The 18,434-nt window shown below is 58.1% G+C and overlaps 1 protein-coding gene across 2 annotated transcripts in view; it reads right to left on the reverse strand.

Moving 5' to 3' along the window:
• TRPV4 (transient receptor potential cation channel subfamily V member 4) overlaps positions 1-12,620 on the reverse strand; it is a 44,320-nt gene extending 31,700 nt beyond the window's left edge. For both annotated transcript variants that reach the window (XM_005298531.4, XM_024101477.3), the window contains exon 1: positions 12,375-12,620. The gene's annotated coding sequence lies outside the window, so the exon portion shown is untranslated. The remainder of the gene's footprint in view (positions 1-12,374) is intronic.
• Positions 12,621-18,434: the final 5,814 nt, after the last annotated feature.

Genomic DNA, 18,434 nt, shown 5'->3' on the forward strand with positions numbered 1-18,434 from the left:
GATGGGTGCGATGGGGGCACAGAACTCATGACTGACAATGCTGGGTTTGGGGAGAAGCTGGAAGCTCCACGCCGTCAGGTGGCAGTGACAGCTCCTGCAGCAGGGGCCAGAACCACCGTACGCTGGGCGAGCTGGCAGCACGGATTGGCACACACAGCTGCAGAGAGGTGGTTCAATAATCACAAACCCCAGGATTTCGGGGCTAATCTCATGATTTCTGGGCTGGACTCGCACAGGGTGAATCTTTAGGGTTGGCAGTAATGTGCTTTGCCGAGGGGGCAGGGCGCGTTATCCCTGATCTCGAAGTGCACCATGGCAGCAGAAGTTCCCGCTCCCCTCCAGGGAGGAGAGAGGGTGGCGCGTACGGAGGGAAACAGACTAAACTTCTAGCGGCACCCGCAGCAGAGACTAAACACGATGATCTGCCTCCCGGTCACATAGTCACTCGGCCTGGCAGGTGGTGAGGGCTGGTACAGGAAGGTTCATGGCTGGGCTTAGGGAAAAAAACCTGCCGAGACAGAAGCGTCCGGGCCTGCCAAGGATTGTGCCGAACCCCGCGGATGGGTCTTGGACCATCGCAAAAGGAGACCACCGAGAACAGGTCCCACCAGCTGATCAAATAACTGCCAGTGCTCTGCACCCACAGATGGCTCCTCATGCTACAAAGGCAGGTCCGCATCCTCTTCTCCACTGTACGGAGAGCAGAGGCATCTCAGACAGTCCATGGCAGTGGTGAGGCCGGAGCCCAGGTCTCCCGAGTCCCAATCCCAAGCCCTAGCCATTGGCCCACGCTGCCCTCCCATTCTTGCCACTAACCCTGATTACAAAGAGACACTAAAACCACCCCAGGAAAGTGCCTTAAATACCCTGGGAGAGGAGTACCAGTGAACGAGGAGCCTGTCGTGTTGGGAGCCCAGTGACACAGGCAGCGAGACGGCAGAGACTGGATCCATTGTCCCCATCCTGCTTTTGGTTAATGGAGCAGGGGGAGGAGGGTGTTGGGGGGCAGTGCTCTGGAGGGGAGGGGTGGCCGTGAGAAGCTGTTTGTCTTTATGGCCCGTTCCTGCTCCCGGGAGGTTTCCCATGGATATACTTGGGAGAAGGCTCAAGCCCTCGGTGGGCAGGGTCCCTGCAGGCTGCCACATGCGGGCCGTGTTTCCAGCGAGCCCGCCCATCACATTAGCCTCCCCCTCCCTGGGGCACCTGGAAGAGCCTTTCACACCTTTACGTGAGATAGATCCTAGTTTAAAGCACTGGCTGAGTGTTAGCTGGGAACGAGCCCTCCCCATCATCCCAGGGCAGGATGGCATTTGGGGGCGTGGGGGGGGGACTCTATGTCCTTCAGCTCTTTTGCTCATTTTCAGCTCCTCAGAGCCTGGCCTGACTGGAAGAGGCAGGCAGATCCCCGGCTCCAGACACCCAGCCACGAACCCTTGGTTTTATGAACCATGGCGCTGGACGTTTGCAAGCCAATGGCTCTCCAGTCTGTCGGGAGCTTGTGAAAGTCTCATGTGCTCCCATGAATGGCTGCTTACCCTCTGTCCACCCGTTTGGGTGCCAGGGGCATGCAGCCCGAGGGATGCCACCCAACCCAACATCCCTGGGATCTTCCCAGCACGGTCAAGGCGATCCCAGACCCCACGAGCCGCGTGGGTGGGACCCCAGCTACTAACAGAGTCTAAGTGACACTTTGCAGCCCGAACCCCGAAGCGCTTTCATCACTACGTGGCCGACACACGTCCTGATGCCGGACCCAGCGGAGCCACGCCCACGACACCCCAACACAGCGATGCTCAGACGGAGGCGTGAGAGCCGCACACGGTTCGCTGATGTTGCAGCGCGTGATATTAAAACACGGGGTGATTTAATTATTAACCAACCTAAGCTATTAGCCAATCCGGATGCTTTTAAAAATTAACCAATTAAGTTATTAACTTATTTACTGTGAGAATAATATATAGATATAAACTAAATATTTGCCCCGTCATGCTGTGTAACTATGAATCTACAGCACTATAGTAAATGAAACAATGAATTCCCGTGAGTGTGGCTCTTTTGGGTAACGCTGATCCCTTACTTGGCCCCTGAACTCCCGAGGTCTGAGTATCGCTGCCCCAGCACAATGTCATGCAACGTGAACCCGCCGCCGCCCCCGATCGAGTGACTCCGTCGCTGCATGTCTCAGCCCTTCCGAAACGCCCTGGGCACAGGAAGGAGATAGTGATCTGGGTGCTGCGTGCCAGGGCAGCAACCTCAGCGCTCACGACTCAGCGTGAGGTTTAACAAACCGGCTCCAGCTGCACTGACCCCACGTTGCCTTTCTCGGGTTCCTCTTTCTTCTCACACACAGTGGGGGGGATGCCCAGGCAGCCTTTGCTTTACAGTCCTTTGTTATTTAATCAGCCGGTTGTATCTTGCCCCCCACACCAGAGGGGTATCGCATGTCCCATTAACATAGCTGCACCCACCCCGGGGGAGAACAGATCACATTGTTATGTACACCCCAGGGTCAGGGACACACAGGCCTCTCCAGCACTGAAAGTCAGGAAACTTTCCACACGGAAGCTGCTGCAATGGGAGAAGCTGGTGCAATGGGATGCCGGAGGGGCTAGGTCCTTCCATGGAAATGACCTTCCCAGAAGCAGCAGAGCAGAGGCAGTAGGGTGACCAGACAGCAAGTGTGAAAAATCGGGACAGGGGGTGGGGGGTAATAGGAGCCAATATAAGAAAAAGACTCAAAAATCAGGACTGTCCCTATAAAATCGGGACATCTGGTCACCCTAAGAGGCAGGCACGAGACTGAAGATTCCTCTGTGGCTGGGCCGTGCCTGGCCAGTCGCACAGGAGCGGCAGGTGGCGCAATTAAAAAAAAAACATCCACATTGAGCACGTCCCATCGCTGCACCAGCATCGGCTTCCAGTGAGTGATGTCCCCTGGCCCGCTAGCCAGCAGCGCTGGCTGTGTGTGCCAGGCGCGGGGCACTCTGCTGGGCGATACTCAGGGCAGCAAGTGCTATGGCCAGTGAGAAGCACTTACTAAACACCATTGTGAAGAAAACCAAGGGAGTGGATGGGGTAACAGGACAGGGGCTCCACACCCAGGACCACGCACAGGGCCTGGCTGGTGCTCGGTTGGGAGTGCTGTTGTAGGAGGATGAGTGTTGCTGGCTTTGGGGTGAAATGCAGTGGACCTCTCGGAGAGGGGATGGGTCTGACAGCTAAAGGATCGGGAGAAGGAAGGGGGACTAGAAGTAGGGAGAGGAGCATGCAGCCAGGCCCGCGTGCGTGAGGCAGACAGAAGGCACCATGCTGGTAGAAAGGCAGGAGTTCATTACAAACAATCAGGGATTTCAAAGAGTGTTCAGAGTCCAGCTTAGAGCTGGGTTAAAGTCACTCCAAGGGCCCAGCCCCTAACTGACACAGGCCGACAGCGAGCGGGCAAAGCTACTCTGCCAAAGAGAGAGCGAAGGCTGGCAGCCGAAAATCTGCCAGGGGAGTCTCACCTGGAGACCCATCTCCCTGCCCAAGACCAAGCAGAACCCAGAATGTCGATTCCACGCAGTCAAATCCACCGGGCGCACTGACCTCAACCCCATCAGAATTGGCAGAAAGCTCCAGTCAGTTTGGCATGGACTGGCACGAGCATCAAAACCCAGTGGTAGCCCAGGCAGACAGCACGGGGTAGCGTTTCTGTTCAGTACGGGGACGAGAAAGCTTTTATTGTATATTTTATTGATTAAAGTGTGTTAGGTCCAGAAAGCCTTGGGCAGGAGGCACCTTAGACATCTTTATTACTATGACAAGTGGTTTCTCTCTCTTCTACACATGAACCTCCTGACTTGGAAGGAGCCAATCCCACAGAGCGAAGTCCCGATCAGGCCGGAGAGCTTCTGATTCCACTTCTGCACCCCAGCCCTGCATCCCGTCCCGCCTCAAGGGAGCCAAGGCAGGCTGGAAACAGACCAGGAGTGCCCCTCTGTGCGCCAGGCGTGTGGAGGAGACCGCAGGGCACGGTTTGTTGCGTCCCACGTTGCTGTTAATGTGCTGCTCGCCCCAGCCACGCTGATGACAGCGGCAGGAGGACAGACGTGAGAGCAGAACGACAGGCAGCTCCAATCTGGTCGTTTCTGTCTCTGGCCCTTTTCTTGGCTTCCTTGTGTAGTAACATGGGAGGAGATTCAGTGACAAACAGGGTATTTACAGGGACTGGGTGGATCTGCAGATTGTCACTATACGTTTGCTTTGGTCATTCACAGCCCCTTGCCAGAGCGATATACTAATAGATCTCATGGCTTTCCCCGTCCCACAAACTCAGGAGTGTTCCCCTGGACTTGACGTTCTGGGTCAGATAAGGAGGGGATCCAGACCAGAGCTGAGTGCAGACATCTTGGAACTGCAGCTGCCCGTCTCCACGCTGGCAGGGCTGGAGCAACGGTGGGGATTACAGGCTCCCTGCCCAATTCTGCTGTCACTTAACCTCTGGCAAGCCTGCTGCAGTCAGCACGAGCACAGGAATTGAGTCCATCTGCAGGGAGATTCCGGCAGATCAGACCCTGATTTTTACTGCTCAGCCCTGGTGTCACACTCCTCATCTGAGGCTCGCTAAGCGCTGCAATGGTGGATGTCATTCCACCACCAGCACTCGGGGCATATCTACACTGCAACAACACCCCCGTGGCTGGTCCGTGTCAGCCGACTCGGGCTTGCGGGCCTCAGTCTACAGGGCTCTAAAATTCCAGTGTAGATGTTCGGGCTTAGGCTGGAGGCTGGGTTCTGGGACCCCAGAGGGTGAGGCTCCCAGAGCCTGGGCTCCAGCCGGCCGGGATATCTACACTGCAATTGGATATCCCCGTGAGCCTGAATCAGCGGACATGGGCTGGCCACCAGTGAACACACACCTTCCTCGCCCAGAGGGATGAAGGGATTGGCCCAAGGTCACACAGTGAGTTAGAACCAGAGGCAAGAAGAGAAGCCAGTTCTCCAATATCCCAGTCCTTTGCTTTAACCATTAGGCCATGCTCCCCCTTGCTATGTATTACTTTGTAGATCCCCCGTGGTGCTTCAGAGGACACGCCCAGTCCCAATTGTCACCGTGCCCTCTGTGATCCCCAGCACACTGGTCAAAACCCAGCTGGGATAATGCCACTGCACCAACCACAATTCCTGGAATACCTGTTGGAACAGCACTCGAAATGGGGGCCGGCGTCACTCCAGAAACACACCCCTCCATGGGCTGGGAGTTTGTTTTTCGCTTACTCTGATCTAATCCCCAAAAGGAGAAAACCAACTGAACAGCCTCACTAGGTGGGAACTTGGCTTTTCCCATCCAAGCCCATTGTCACTGTCGATTCCTGACTGGTTCGGTGCCTCTCTGTTTGCTGCCAGGGAGAATCCAGACTGCCTCACGGTGTGGGGCAAACAAGCACAGCTGTGTTTAGGCTAGGCACAGTCACTGGGACTCAGGAGATCACAGACAGGTGGGTCAGGCCCACAAGTCGCGGGGGAGGAGTGGGGGGTAAACAAAGTTCCACCAGCCCTAATCTCACTACAAACGTTTTAGGAAACACTGGCCTTGATTTCAGCGGCAACCATTTTTTTATTTGAACTATCCGCTCCCCCGGGGTTTGCACCCCAGTAATGCGGCCGGTTCCTTGCAGAGGAGAACGAGAATGGGACGGCACAAAGGCGGAGCCGACAGGTCTGTTTTCATGGCTGGAGCAGAGCAAAGTGCGGAAGGTGAGTCAATGCCCGGCATGATGGAAAATGCAGGCAGCTTGGTAAGATCCGGTGGTGTTATTAGGGACACCGGGAGGAAGTTTGCTTTGGAAACTGCGTGCTGATTCTAACTGGCCCCATTGAGTGGAGAAGCCCCAACAATCCCAGAGGCGGACGGGCTGCCCGATGAGGTGATGGCCAGGGGATGAATTGGATTTCATTGAGCTTTTAGTTTATTTGTCTTTTTTCCAGATTTCCCCACCCTGCAGGTCATCCTGTTTTCGTAACCAAAGCCCAGTTTGCACAGTTTTGTCGGCTACAGGGCTACTCCGGGCCTGGGCTCAGGGTAAGCAACAGCCTGTGTTCTCTGGGCTGGTGCCTCCGTGCTGCGAGAACACTGCACAGAGCTGCACTGTGCTCCTTGGCCACCAGCCGCCCCATGGAGAGTGTGCAGCCTCCAGCCTGTGGCCACAGCCCTTTCCAGCTAAAGGCCACTATTCTGCTACCCTCCCGTAACGCGCTCCCACCAGACCACCTCAGCCAGCGATTTCATCAGCTCTCACAGCCTAAGCAAAGTCAGGCTTGGCCAGTGCTTGGATGGGAGACCTCCCTGGAAACCCAGGAAGTGGTGTTAATGATTCAGTAAGTGGCACATGTCCTTAACATGGCTGTTAAGAATCCCCTGGCCCTTTTATTTCAAGAGCAGGGAGGGGCGTTAAGCCCAGCATCCTGGCAAAAGTCCACTTTGGGCGATGACAGGCCAGCTCCCTGAGCTCCCCCTGAAGTTTCAACTGTATCCTGGATTCCCCTTCACTTCCTGGCCAAACTGTTGTGTAGTGTTGCTCCATAGGTGCTGTGCTCCATCCCAGATGCAGCTGCCTTTTCAGCAGAGATCCTGTATGTTAGAGCCTGTTTGTAGAGGGCTTTGGGCTCTTCTGGGATAAACAGTGCTACAGAAATGTGAGCTGTGGCCACCATCGATATTCCACCATTGAGAACACTCTGCTAGCAGCTTGTGTCCTGGCACATCCACGCCTGGTGCTTGAAGGGCTGGCCCAGGTCCTGAGGGTGTATTAGCTCTACGAAGTAGCATATTTCTAAGGCCTCTAACGCCATAGCATCTGGGTACCACTTTGTGCAGCCATTCAAACCTCCCCCACACCCCACCATCGCAGAACACCACTGTCACACATCACTCCACGGGGCATAACAGGCATTGAGTGTAAGCGGTGTCCAGCCCACACCAGAGCACTTGGGCTCCCATCTTTCCCCCATAAGTCTCCTGTATTCACCATCAGTCGTTCTCCATCTCCTCAGAGTCCCTCATTTTCCTTGCTCTGTCTTCCTGGTCCCCTTTCCTCTCCTCTGGTTATAGCTCCAGCTCCTTCCCAGCTGTTCTGTGACACAAGTTGAGAGTCTTAGTCCAGTTCCTGGTGAGACACTTGTCCACATCCGTCAAGCCACCAGCACAACTTGCGTTAAAGCTGGTAAAATATCTTTGGGATTGCCATGATGTCAATATGCCCAGGTATCACACTGTAAAATAGGCCGCTGTTGCTGTTAGGAGACCAAATAGCAGAAATGGTTTCTTCCATCAGCCTTCGGCTAGGAGACCCGACCTCTCCCCTGGACGGGGCCTCTGCCTTCGGCTAGGACACCTGACTTCTCCCCTGGACGGGGGCCTCTGCCTTCCGTAGGGTGGTCAATACCCAGTCAAAAAGGGACCGTGGCGGCTCCGGTTAGCACCGCCAACAGCGCCGTTAAAACTCCAGTTGGCGGTGATGAGGGTCTGAGGCAGGCTAGTCCCTACCTGTCATGGGGCACCGTGCTGCACCCCAGAAGCAGCCAGCAGGTCCGGCTCCTAGGTGGGGGGGTCATAGGGCTCCACGCACTGCCCCCACCCCAAGCACCGGCTCTGCACTCCCATTGGCCAGGAACCGCGGCCACTGGGAGCTGTGGGGGCGGTGCCTGCAGGCGAGAGCAGTGCACAGAACAGCCTGCCGTGCCTCCACCTAGGAGCCGGACCTGCTGCTGGCCGCTTCCGGGGTGCAGCGCAGTCTGTGGTGCCACGACAGGCAGGAAGCCTGCCTTAGCGCTCCCGCTGCGCCGATGACCAGGACGCCAGAGGTAAGCCCGTGCCCCAACCCCCTGCTCCAGCCCTGAGCTCCCCCCAAACCTGGAACCCCCTCCTGTACCCCAAACCCCTCATCCCCGGCCCCATCCCAGAGCCTACACCCCCAGACAGAGCCCTCACCCCCTCCCGCGCCCCAACCCCCTGCTCCAGCCCTGAGCTCCCCCCAAACCTGGAACCCCCTCCTGTACCCCAATCCCCTCATCCCCGGCCCCACCCCAGAGCCTACACCCCCATTCAGAGCCCTCACCCCCTCCCGCGCCCCAACCCCCTGCTCCAGCCCTGAGCTCCCCCCAAACCTGGAACCCCCTCCTGTACCCCAAACCCCTCATCCCCGGCCCCACCCCAGAGCCTACACCCCCAGACAGAGCCCTCACCCTCTCCCGCACCCCAACCTTCTGCCCCAGCCCAGAGCCCCCTCTCGCACCCTGAACCCCTCATTTCTGGCCCCACCCTGGAGCCTGCACCCCCAGATGAAGCCCTCACCCCCTCCTGCACCACAACCCCCTGCCTCAGCCCAGAGCCCCCTCCCACACCCTGAACCCCTCTGCCCCACCCCCCAGCCTGGAGCCCTCTCCTGCACCCCAAACCCCTCATCCCCGGCCCCACCCCAGAGCCTACACCCCCAGTTAGAGCTCTCACCCCCTCCCGCACCCCAACCCCCTGCCCCAGCCCAGTGAAAGTGCGTGAGGGTGGGGGAGAGCAAGCCACCAAGAGAGGGGGAATGTAGTGAGCAGGGGGCAGGGCCTTAGGGAAGGGGCGGGGAAAGGGCGTGGCCTCAGGAAAGGGGCGGGGGTAGGGTATTCGGTTTTGTGAGATTAGAAAGTTGGCAACCCTAGCCTTTGGCTAGGAGACGGCGACCTCTCCCCCTGGACAGGGCCTCCCCGCAGTGATGCAGGGCCCTGCCACCTTTAAAGGAGAATGCCACGATAGTCTTGCACAGGGGCACTTGGGAACCGCCGCTGCCCACTCGCTGGGCCAGGCACCTGTCACATCTCTGCAATCTGCTCTGGATTCCAGTCCCTTCCCCGGTGCCCTGCAGCGGGGACCTTCTGACCTATATAGCTCGGGTTATAGACACACCTGAGATCCCCTCTCTGCCCCAGAGGTCAGGACAGCTGGGAGTCCGATTTACAGGGAAGGGCTCCCGAGAATCCCGGTGTCAGCGAGGGGCTCTCGGATCTGCAGCTCAGTCCCCAGAGCTTGTTGACCTTTAGGTCACACTCAGAGGCCTGTTTATTTGCACAGGCTTTTGGCAGAGGGGATACTGGGTGGGGTCAGAGGTTCTGTTTCCCTTGGGGGCTGGGGCTGCAATTTGCATGGAGCCAGGTGGTACCAGGGTTCCATTCTTGGCTTTAAATTTCCAAAGAGACTGACTGACCCAGGCATGCTCCAAATCCAAACCGGCCAGCAGCTATCCAGCCGTCTCCACGCCGCCTGCAGGTTTGCCCCTGAGATCCAGCCTGAAAGGTGGGGAGTGACCCACCTTGGGGGAGCTGCAAGCCACACACAGGCGGGCTCCAGTTTTGGATCCAGAGCTACAATTTGTGGCTCGAGGACACACACACACACACACACACACACCCCACTGCATGAGAAGCACCAGAGCAGAATGAGACTGACCCGCCATTAATTCCACATGACACAGCAGGAAGGGAGGGCCGTGTACGCTAATCACCGTCATTTCCCCGGGCACACACAGGCTAGTACAGTCCCAAAGTTTCATTTGGAGAAAAAAAGCAATGCCTGCAGTCTGCCTTGTGAATTAGCAGCGTCTGGGTCGCTCCCGTCCTTGGCATTCAAACCACTGCTTCTCTGATGAGCCATCAGACGTGTTTCCTCTTAGGAGGAAGCCACTCGACACAAAAGATTTAAACTTCCCGTTTCTATGTATCCTCTCGAGAGAAGTGGGACAATCTCGCTGCAGACTGCGAAGCCCTGAGAGCCGACGCCAGGGGAGAGTCACTAGTAATTAGCAAAGCCAATCACAAGAAATCACAAACGATTTCCGGCTCTGGACTCTGGGGCTGACCTGGTGTGCCAGGCAGGGCTTGCGTTGCCGTGTCTTGTACAGACCTAGACACACTCTCAGCTGGGGAGCAGGCGGGAGGGGGACTGCTGATGTGTTACTGTGGCTCTTTGGCAATGTACATTGATAAATTCTGACTTCTTCTCAGGCTCAGGTTGGTCACCCCGGTCTAGATACTGAACTCCCCTCTCTTCAGGGCCTGGCTAAGTGACTGTTTCTGCTCAGTGATGAGGGAAGTCACTGCCTGCCCTGCACCTGTCCCATGAGGACATAATGCCCCTGTCAATAACATAGAGGTCTGTCACCACAAAGGACAGCCTGCCTTGGACTGGGCTAGTCTCTCCGACAAGGCCCAGGGTGGACAAGCAAGTGGGCATCGCCTACAAATGCCAAGAATTGGTTCAACAACGAATTCCTGTAGAGAACTAAGAAAACTGCTGCTCAAATTGCTCCCAAACGAGCACGCTCCCTAAACTACCCTGGAGATTCACCCCCACCAGCCATAGGGCATGCCGGCGGAGTGACACATACACTCTGGAAACCAGCCCGGCTGACTTTGTTATCATACAAACAATCTGGTGAGTCTGAATGGCTGCTGAGATATTAAAGTGAAAAGCAGGGTGGACAGACAGACAGATAGATAGATAGACTCCCATTAGAGTTGAAGAAGGACCCATTGATATCAGAGTGCTGGGTGTATCAGAAACACCCAGATGAGTCAGACAGAGAGATTAGACATAGATCCCTCTAGGTTTGCAACAAGGCCTCAGAGAGAGATTGCTGGACCTGGCTGGTGAATTTCCGGATTCTCAGCCATAAGGAGAGGGAAAGCAATGGTAGGTGAAATGGAGGCAGGTGGGTCAAGAGGAGCTCCCCTCCGTCACCAGTCAGAGAGCTGCGGATTTAGCCTGCTGAGCATTTGTGGGTTTCAATGCGCCTGCAGCCATTCCTCACCACATCCCAAATCCTGTCACAACACGCCTGATTGCACCAGAAAGCGATTCCCCTCCCTTAATCCAACTTCTGGCCCGGTGGCGGTGCCTGCCTGGCCACTGCAGTGGCTACAGAGTCGGCTTTTCCGCTCCCTGCCACCACAGATGCCCGATAAAAGGCTTTCCCGACAGTGCTGAACCCCAGTGACACAGAAGACCATTCAACAGGGGTGCTGGAGCCCAGTAACCCTGACATCGCCTTTAGCACATGGAGCGTTTGCTCCTATCAGCCCAATGACTGAATTGCAGGGAAACTCCCTGCACTAGGGTATTTCACCGACAATCCGCAACAGAGATTTCAGCCAGAACATTGCACTGTTCACCACTGCTTCATGCCTCATGTACACGGGGTGAAACACACCTCCCCAGCTGTGCCACACGCATGGTACGTCCGCATGGACGCAACACCCTCCCAGCAGGACTTGCCACTAATGAATGCTACTGTACTTGGTGCCAGGACTGCTGCTCCCTCTCTTTGGTTCATATAATCACCGCCCCATCTGAGCATGTGCCAGTAGTGCATTAAGTGATGACATGTGTTAGCTCTCTCCTCTCCCCAGGGGAAGAGAAAGGTTTGGAAGGGAGGGTTTGTTTGGGAATTACTTATTTATCAGATACTTCTCGGCACAGGCTGCTACATGTTTGTGAGAGGAGGGAAGGGCGAGGAAAGGCGCCTTGTGCTTTAAGGAGAAGGTAGCAAGGTTGTGTGGCAAAGTTCCAGTCGCACACATGAACCAAGCCTGCTCCACAGCAACCGACCTGATAGTGTCACTTCCGACACCCCCCCCCCCCCCCAGCACGCTCCAGCTCCCTCCCTCTGGGCAGTGACCCGGGCGGGTACAGAGCCTCAGAGAGGCCAAAGCCCCAGTGGAGAGGAGAAATGCTGCCCCCAGCAAAACAGTGTGTGACCCCTGGAGAGGGCGCCCCCACAGCATCCTAGGGGAGGGGGATCCCCCAGGTGTGGTAGGGAGCCGAGCCCCGGGGGGGGGGAGGGGATCCCCAGGTGCGTCCTAGGGAGCCGAGCCCCAGGGGAGGGGGGGGGATCCCCAGGTGTGGCGAGGAGCCGAGCCCCAGGGAGGGGGGGATCCCCAGGTGTGGCGGGGAGCCGAGCCCCAGGGGAGGGGGCGATCCCCAGGTGTGGCGGGGAGCCGAGCCCCAGAGAGGGGGTGATCTCAGGTGTGGCGGGGAGCCGAGCCCCAGGGGAGGGGGGGATCTCAGGTGTGGCGGGGAGCCGAGCCCCAGGGGAGGGGGGGATCCCCAGGTGTGGCGGGGAGCCGAGCCCCAGGGGAGGGGGGGATCTCAGGTGTGGCGGGGAGCCGAGCCCCAGGGGAGGGGGGAATCCCCAGGTGTGGCGGGGAGCCGAGCCCCAGGAGCTCGGGGCAGCCCGGCGGGGATGCTGGGAAAGCCCGGAGGGGACCGGGCTCCGCAGATGGTTCGGTTCTGTCTCCCGCATCCCGCCCCGCCCAGCCCCACGCCTCCCCGCCGCGGGCAGACGGCGCCCCGGTACCTTCCGTTCGCTTCCCCGGCGGAGCGCAACTAAAGCCGAAGGGGCCCGGCCCGGCTCGTCTCCCCCGGAGCGCTGGGGTCTCTGGGGCGCGCCGCAGAGCCGGGACTGGCCGCCCCGCGCTGGCCGTGATTGACCTGAGTCCCGCGGCCCCACCCCGCCTGGAGCGAGGGAGGGAGCCCGGGCCGCCCCCCGGCCCAGCGCCAGCCCCTGCCGGCGTCTCCAGCCGGAGCGGCTCAGGTTCCCTCCGAGTGCACCGCCTCCTGCCCGGCCCTGCGCGCCAGGACTCTGCCCCTGCCCCGGGGGACCCGGACCCTGCCCCTGCCCCGGGGAACCCGCTCCCTGCGCCCCGACCCCGACCCTGCCCCTGCCCCGGGGGACCCGGACCCTGCGCGCCCGGACCCTGCCCCGGGGGACCCGGACCCTGCGCCGCGACCCTGCACTGCCCGGCACCAGGGACCCGCTCCCTGCGCCCCAACCTTGCCTGGCACCTGGGGACCCGCTCCCTGTGCCCAGACCCTGCCCTGCGCCTCAACCCTACCCTGCCCGGCCCTGCGCGCCCCGACCCTGCCCCGGGGGACCCGGACCCTGCGCCCCGACCCTGCTCTGCCCAGCACCTGGGGACCCGCTCCCTACACCCCGACCTTGCCCCGGGAGACCCGGACCCTGCCCTGGGGGACCCTGCGCCCCAACCCTGCACTGCCTGGCACCCGGGGACCCGCTCCCTGTGCCCCGACCCTGCCCCAGGGGACCCGCTCCCTGCGCCCAGACCCTGCCCCGGGGAACCCGCTTCCTGCACCCCGACCCTGCCCTGCCCAGCACCTGTGGACCCGCTCCTTGTGCCCCGACCCTGCCCGGCACAGGGGGATCCGCTCCCTGCGCCCCGACCCTGCCCCGGGGGACCCACTCCCTGCGCCCTGACCCTGCCCTGCCCAGCACCTGGGGACCCGCTCCCTTCACCCTGCCCCTGCCCCAGGGGACCCGCTCCCTGTGCCCCGACCCTGCCCGGCTCCGTGCACCCCAACCCTGCCCGGCACAGGGGGACCCACTCCCTGTGCCCCGACCCTGCCCCGGGGGACCCACTCCCTGTGCTCCGACTCTGCCATGTGCCCCGACCCTGCCCCAGGGCACCCGCTCCCTGCGCCCCGACCCTGCCCCGGGGAACCCGCTTCCTGCACCCCGACCCTGCCCTGCCCAGCACCTGTGGACCCGCTCCTTGTGCCCCGACCCTGCCCGGCACAGGGGGATCCGCTCCCTGCGCCCCGACCCTGCCCCGGGGGACCCACTCCCTGCGCCCTGACCCTGCCCTGCCCAGCACCTGGGGACCCGCTCCCTTCACCCTGCCCCTGCCCCAGGGGACCCGCTCCCTGTGCCCCGACCCTGCCCGGCTCCGTGCACCCCAACCCTGCCCGGCACAGGGGGACCCACTCCCTGTGCCCCGACCCTGCCCCGGGGGACCCACTCCCTGTGCTCCGACTCTGCCATGTGCCCCGACCCTGCCCCAGGGCACCCGCTCCCTGCGCCCCGACCCTGCCCTGGGGGACTCTCTCCCTGCACCCCAACCCTGCCCTGCTCGCACAGGGGGACCCGCTCCCTGCACCCCGACACCTGTGGACCGGCTTCCTGCTCCCTGATTCTGCCCTGCCCGGCACAAGGGGACCTGCTCCCTGTGCCCCAACCCTGCCCGACACAGGGGGACCCACTCCCTGAGCCCGGACCCTGCCCTGCGTCTCGACCCTACCCTGCCTGGCACCGGAGGACCCACTCCCTGCGCCTCGACTCTGCCCTGCTCCCCAGACTCTCTTCTGTGCCTGGTATGGGGAGACCCGGACCCACCCTGCTTCCATAGCACCACCGCTCCACGGGAGCTCATTAATGTGAAGGGACTGGAACAAAGACAAGAGGGGCAGCACAATGGGAATGGGGGACAGCTGGTGCCAGGTAAGAACCACCCAGCTCTGCCTGTGCCCCTCCCACTGCCCTGCTGTCCCTCCCTGAAACACCAGCCTTGGTCTCTCCTTTTCTCACCGGAGATCCAGGGAGGTGCACAAATGACGCCTGGGGCCTTGGCCAGGAAACTCACTTGCCTTGTGAGAGAAGCTGGGACGTCACCCAGCTCTTCCCACCCCAGGCCACCCCAGTTGTGCAAGCCTGCCCCTGCTTACAACAGCCTGCTCAGGAGACTAGCGTGGTTTGCATGGGGCTGGGTGTAGCTGGGAGGCTCCAATCCCGGTGCTGGAGGAGAGGGTCTGGAGAACTTGGGCTAGGAGAGAGAGAGAGCATTCCTGAGGGCTGGGATAACTCTTTACCTGACTCCTCTCCCCTGGTTTCAAGCCCAGCATTGTCTATGCCAGGGACCCCTGCAGATCCAAGCTGTAGATCAGGGTCCCTTCTGGACAGGGACTGTGTGGGCAGCAGCTAGGACATTCGGGGTGCTACTGTCAAGCAAAGGATAAAGCAGAACAAGCAATCTTCATTCCAAGCAAAGTGAGGAACCTGTTTAACGTGAGCGTAATAACGCCCGTTGCTGGGTAACTGCGCTAGGCTGTTGGTGCTGCATTGGAAGTTACCGAGCCACCATACCGCATCTGGGAAGACCTCTAAAGATGACTTTTGGTCTCGACAGGCCACTCCCTGGAGGCTGCGTGGCGTAAGCCTACCAGCAAAGCGCAATTGCTAGTTTACTGCCATGTGCATGCACCTGGATTTTGGTCTAGTAAGTGGAGCTGAGGACTGTGAATCAGGACTCCTGAGTTCTTTTCCTAACTTGCTACCAACTCGCTGTGTAACCTTGGGCAACACAATTGTGCTTGTTTCTTTGTGTGTAAATGCATATAATGCCTACTTCGGAGGCCTTCATTTAAGTGGGTTAAGAACGCTGGGATCACTGAATGGACAGGGTGCTGAAGCTGCGTAAAGTATTATTATCGTCTATTATAAGCAGAGCAGGTAACATTATACGTAAGTTTACCTGACACCTTCCATTATAAGATCCTGTTTTCAGTTGCTTATAACTTCGCCACGTTTTAACCATTTGGGATGAAATTTTCCATGCCAGGTGTTTGCCTCCAGCTGAACTTTTTTGGAAAGTTTCAGCTAAAATGGTTCAGCTATTTTATAGAATGAGGTTAGGGGGAAATATATTCTTTTGCCCATGTCAAAAAAATTCATACAGCTGTTCTGTTGGGAAGTTCTAGCACCCACCTGCTTTGGAGAAAGCACTTGAAAGATGGCAGTGGGATTGCCCAGTGTCAGAGAAGTGCCTTTTGCGATTCCCATGAAAATCTGCCAAATTTAGCAGTTATTAGCATTTGAAAAATCTCAGTTTGTACATGCTCAGTAGAGACTTGTTAGAGTTTGGCAGCTAAATTCTCCAAAGAGTCCATCCACACTGAGCATGCTCCAACCCCTTGCAGTGTGGCCATGTGTGACCAGATTGAACATGCACCCAGGGCCGGCTCCAGGCACCGGCTTAACAAGCAGGTGCTTGGGGCGGCCAAGGGAGAGGGGCGGCACCTGTGGCAATTCGGGGGTGGCAGGTCCCTCACTCCCTCTAGGAGTGAAGGACCTGCCGCTGAACTTTTTTTTTTTTTTTTTTTTTTTTTTTGCTTGGGGCGGCAGAAATGCTGGAGCCAGCCCTGCATGCACCATCACCACAGAGTGACTGAGCACGCTCCAGCCCAGGGCTGCAGGGCTGAGCAGGACTTTCCCTGCCATTGCATCTCCTGGCAGCTGGGGGACGGCTGTGGCACCAGGCCCTGGAACTGAGAGCAAGGAGCCTGGCCCTCCGGTGCTGCTCTCAGTGCTCCCCTTGCAAGAGCCTGGTGGAGGGGAGATAGGAGCCTGGAAGGGAGGCGGGTTAGGAGCAGGACGGGACAGAAGCAGAGAGAGTCGGAACAATTGGGGGGAAGGGGCAGGAGCCATGAGTGGGGGAGGATAGGAGCAGGGTTAAGGGGAACATGGATGGGAGCGGGAGCAGAGGGGAAAACGGGCAGGACTCAGGTGCGGTGAATGGGCAGGGACTGGGGGAGGGATGGCAGCAGGGGGGAATCTGAGCAGAAGGGGACAAGGAGAGCCTGGGGCGGGGGGACAGGGCAGGAGGGTCTATAACCACCAGAGAACTTGCCCCCATCCCAACCTGGAACTGCCCCCAGCATTCCTGAATCTCACCATTGCTTTGCTGTCTGCCAGAGCTGTGAAACCACCCCCAAAGTGTGTGCCTCCATCACCCTCTAGCGACAGGTCCACAGCAGCTCATGAAGCAAGCGCTGCCCGGGATGCTGAATGAGGCAGGTATGCTGTGCAAAGAATAGTGTGTGATCGGGTAATTAAAGACTGCATCACAGTGCATACGCACAAAGGGGTCAAATGAAGCCCTTAACGCTGGTATCCTTGTGTCCTACACAGCACATGAATGTGCACAGTGGTTTCCAGACAAACGCAAGCCAACGTCCCCAGCCCACGGTCGCTCACCGGTCTGAAGAGGGGATTCCGGTGGCACTGATGGTGATTATAACTAGGGCAAAGTGGAAGCGTATCAAAGCTCGGTGCCCACACAGAACAGAGCAGAGGCTGCCGTAGCCAAGGCTGGAGCCACTGAGCCCATGACATTAAATCCACAGACAATGTAGTTGCGATGATGGATAATCATTTTGTCTGATTGAGGCTGGTGCACAAAAGCCAGGGGGAAAGCTGAAGACAGAACCATTATTGAATATCTGCACCAGCCGGGAATGCCTTCGCTATGAATGTACTGGGCCAAAGTCTAGTCCTGTTCACACCAGCTTAAATCTGGCCCAACTCTGTTTAAATCAGGCTGGATTTACCCTGGAGTAGGTGACACATCCCATGCACTAGCCCACTCCAGAGAAGACTGTTGCTAAGCGTGGGGCGGTTTACAGATCGTACTGTTTGGGAGTTTGGATTGGCTGATGGGATTTTTTTTACTTCTGGTCAGTGAACAATGAGCTGCAGAAATCAGAATGTGAAGTGAGCAAGAGCAAGCACAGGAACAAGGGTGATTATTTGTAGAGAATAAAACAGCTGGGAACAAGGAGGACCCTGATCAACCAGACGCCCATGGACCACCAGCAAGTGGGGTGATGCTATGAGTGGTCCGTTGGCCAGTTTAAGAACTGCTGTAAACTGTGGCTGTTCTGAATGGTCTTGGAATGGTATTTGTCACTGACAAAGGGCCTGATTCTGCTTCTACTGAAGTCCGTGTCAACGCTCCCATTGGGGAACAGGATAGGGCCCAATCCTTAGTGTGTCTGTAACCACTGTGCACTACACTCTCCCATTCCATCCCTTGCTTTCAAATCATCTGGTGTCCCCCCAAATGCCATTGAGAATCATTCTGAACACACACACGCCTTATTTGTGTTAGTGTCACCTTCAGAGAGTGCCCACAAAACACTGTTTGCTCTAGAAGCCAGTGTATAGCTACAGCAGGATTCCTACCACAATCACGCCTTAGCACTTGCCTTTAGAGGGACACAGTACTGCTGCCTCCTATAAATGCTCCTTCCCCATAGTTTCTCTTCAGTGAAGTCCCTATTACTGCTACTGTCAGGAGCGAGCGGGTTTGGTAGGGAACTTTTGAAAGGTGAGCTGCTGGGGCCCTTTGCGGTGGAAGTCAATGGGCTGCATCTTTGCACGTCAGACACGGAAAGACCAAAGATGGGCAAACGTCTCCATTCAGCTCTATGAGCGGTTACATTCTGCACTGACTGATGAATGCTAAAATCACCCCACTAGCAATTAACCCTGTCACTGCTGGTCAGGACTGCCCCGGGGGGGGGGGGGGAAGGGAGCAAGTGGGGCAATTTGCCCCAGGCCCCGCAGGGGCCCCCATGAGAATATAGTATTCTATAGTATTACAACTTTTTTTTAAGGAAGGGGCCCCTGAAATTGCTTTGCCCCAGGCCCCCTGAATCCTCTGGGCAGCCCTGCTGCTGGTCAGCATCTCAGGCCCCTCCATGTGACCTGTTTGCACAGCATGGCTTGAACATACCCCTCACTCTGAATGCCAGGCGGCTATGAGGACAGGCACCCGTCCTGCAT

This window comes from Chrysemys picta, chromosome 15 (genome assembly GCF_011386835.1).
Source record: "Chrysemys picta bellii isolate R12L10 chromosome 15, ASM1138683v2, whole genome shotgun sequence".
In the NCBI taxonomy this organism is placed as follows: Eukaryota; Metazoa; Chordata; order Testudines; family Emydidae; genus Chrysemys; species Chrysemys picta.